This window comes from Phyllostomus hastatus, unplaced genomic scaffold (assembly GCF_019186645.2).
Source record: "Phyllostomus hastatus isolate PE091 unplaced genomic scaffold, TTU_PhHast_1.1 phas_scaffold_28, whole genome shotgun sequence".
Lineage (NCBI taxonomy): Eukaryota > Metazoa > Chordata > Mammalia > Chiroptera > Phyllostomidae > Phyllostomus > Phyllostomus hastatus.
The window spans coordinates 6,818,736-6,821,935 of NW_025334022.1; positions in this window are offsets into that span (position 1 = coordinate 6,818,736).

Genomic DNA, 3,200 nt, shown 5'->3' on the forward strand with positions numbered 1-3,200 from the left:
TCCCCTCCCCTTCCCTTCCTTTCTTCAATCAAACATGTATTGATTACTTTTCAGGCACTGTACTAAGCATTAGGGATTCAAAGGTGAATATTAAGTAGTCCTAGTCCTGGTCTTCATAATATTTATAGTCTAGAACAGTGTTACCAACTCATGGATTAGCTATCTCTAGGGGTAGTACTTTTAACTGCTTAACAACCTGTGTAGTACAAGCCTACCAATCAGAATGTATGCCAGTCAAGGTTCTGGAGTAGGGTCCAGGAAATCCACTGCTGTGCCTGTAGTTAATCTTATTGTGGCTGAACATTGGAGAGGTGGGAGGTCCTGAAGGAAGGGCTGACATAGCAGGACAATTAGGTGAGTAAGAACATTTCTGGGGAGGATGTGGGTAGAGTGGTTGTGAAAGGTTCAGGGCATTAGCTACTTAAAGTGATAGAGAAGTATTAGTCATTTTAAGAATTTTGCTGTTTAACAATGCTATGAATATATAAATGAAAAACTACTTAATCCTTAGCTCTATGTACAATACATGCAATGATTAGGAAAATTGGGTAGTGGTTGTAGTGAGATTATGTGAGTTAAGAGAAGCTTGGTCTTGAGGATGATTGACATTAATTGGTGATTGGGAAGGGGAGAATATTCAGACATGAAAAATGGCCCAAGTAACAGTGGAAATAAAGTCATATGCAAAATATCCTAAAGATACCAATCTATCTAGAAGTGTGGGCAGTAAGAATGTATTGTAATAGAGTGAGTTGTGAATTTGGAAAAATAGGTTGTTTGCAGCAAGGGTGTGAAAAAAGATATTGGTTGTGGTGTCAATTGGGAAGAGGGAAACATATGCTGGGGTTAGGAGTTTAGTTCTGACAGAGCAGAAGAAAGAGGAAGGGGGGACACTTTATACAACCTTGAGGAGAGAATGGTATAATGCAAGAGAAATATAAGGGGAAACATTCTATTGACTATAGAGACCCTGAAGAAGGGTAAGGCCAGTTTAAGAGGATACTTCAGCAAACCTGGTAGAGTTGATTAGGTCGTGGACCAGGATTGTGACTATGGAAATGAAAGAAAGACTTCAAACTGACAGATATTGCAGGGCCACATGAGGAGTAAAGAAAAGGAATTGATGATAACCATGATACATATTACGTCTTGAATATGATAGCTGGTTGTCTAAACATCCAAAGGAAACTGCAAGTCTCTCATACTAATTCCTTTAAAATACTAAATTTAGCCAGGTAAAGATCCTATTTAATTTACAAAATAAGGGTCCTCATTTTTTAAGACAAGGCAGTATGAACTGATAATGTTTTCAACACTAAGAACAAGGTTGCTATATACCAATAAAGAATAGCATAAAGCTAATTTTTTTATTGTTCATTTATATTAACATAGAAAATGTATGTGGTATGAAATCATGGAAAGTTACCTGAAATATGCTAGATTTTATTGGTCTTATTTTTAGTTTACATACTAAAATTTATTTTGAAATCAAAGTTTTATTTTTTGGAGGTGGGAAGAAAAGCTTGATTTTTAATTGAGCTAATTTTTAGTTGTCTTCTAAGATAACAGGGAAAGGAAGCTTTAAGAGCCTAATTAAACCATGCATTTGCTCTAATTACTTTAGTTGCAGACTTCATGGAAATGAATGCAGCAAACAGACCTTTCCTGTGTACAGCAGTGAGGCATTTGAGGGTAGCTTTTTCCAACAGAGGTTTTCAATAGCACAGGAAGAAACAAGCCGAGATGCAAAGCTATCATCTGCAAGTGGTGGCTGCAGCCATAAACCACAGGGCTGCCCTAATTCCTGCATAGTGCAGAAAACATCATTCATCATCTATGATTTTATTTACATCTAAACACAGAGAAAGCAATCATAATCACTAGCATCATTGCTGAATATCAAGGAAGACACATTTCATCAACATAATTGAGTGTTAGCCCACAAAAACTACAGAGTTATTAAAGTATGATGTATATATTGGGCAAGAATAATGGTGCTTTTATACTGGTTACTTTTTCCTCTTAGGTTTTATTCTCTTAAATAATGTCCATACTTAATGCAACAGTTTAATTTTTAAGGTAAGCAAATCCCTACATCTATTATCTATTTTTATTTTAGTTAAGTAGAGTTTAGAATACTGATGATCATGTATATGAGGAAAAAAGAAGAGTTTTTATTACTACTGTTACAGAACACAGAACAAGGGGGGGCCTGGGACGATATACTATTATTTAAAAGGCCCCAGGTCCGTCATGTCCGCCACCCGAGGAAAGACGTCTCTCAATGCCAGAGATTCGTGAAAAGGAAAGGAAATGTTTATTTAATGCTATACAAACTTAAAGTAGTGACCTAATGTCTTTATCAAAAATCCCAAAGTCCCCCAAAACACCCACAAACAGACACAGTCCTTCCTTCCTTCCCCCTTTGCCCAGTCCAGAGTACCGTATCTCAGGGAAGGAAAACGAAGTCCATGGCTCAGACAGCCCTCTGGTTCTTAGTTAGTCTTCCTTCTCGACTGGGAGACCTCCCTGGGTTCCCGGCACCCTCGTCTGAGTCGCCGGGATCTCTGCTAAAACCAGGTGGTGGTTCCCCCTTCTAAAGCTGCAGGGGTCCCCGCTCTGTCCAGGCCTCGTGGTTCTCCCTTTCAGGGCTGCGGGAAGGGGAGAGTCCCCACTCTGCCAAAGCCGCGTGGTTCTCCTTCCTATGGCTGCGGGAAGGGAGAGTCCTCACTCTGTCCAAAGCCGCGTGGTTCTCTCTCTCTGGGATGCGCATAGTTCTCTCCCCAATGGCCGCCAAGTCTGGGTTTTAAATCCCCGCGGCCAGTCTTCCTCTGCAGCCTCATTTCCGACTCCTCCCACACTCGGCTTCACATGCCAGAACTCATATCCTTCCAGCTTTACTGGGCTGCCATCTTGAGTCTGGGCAGGTGTGGCCCCATGTCCTGGAGCCAATCTTCTCCGAGCTCCCACGCAGGCGCTGTAGCTTGGGGGGGGGGGGGATCTGCCCCCAGTCACGTGTTGGTGGGGAAGTTACTTCCATTCCCCTGGCTCAGAGATGATCACAGCTATTTAACATATCTAAGCGACCAGCCAAAGGCTATAGATATGTTAAATGACCATGCCAGAGGGTAGCTGCAAGACTGTTGCTATGCAAAACAGCTCTCAATGGCCCTGCTCCATTTGTTCCTTCTCCCAACCCA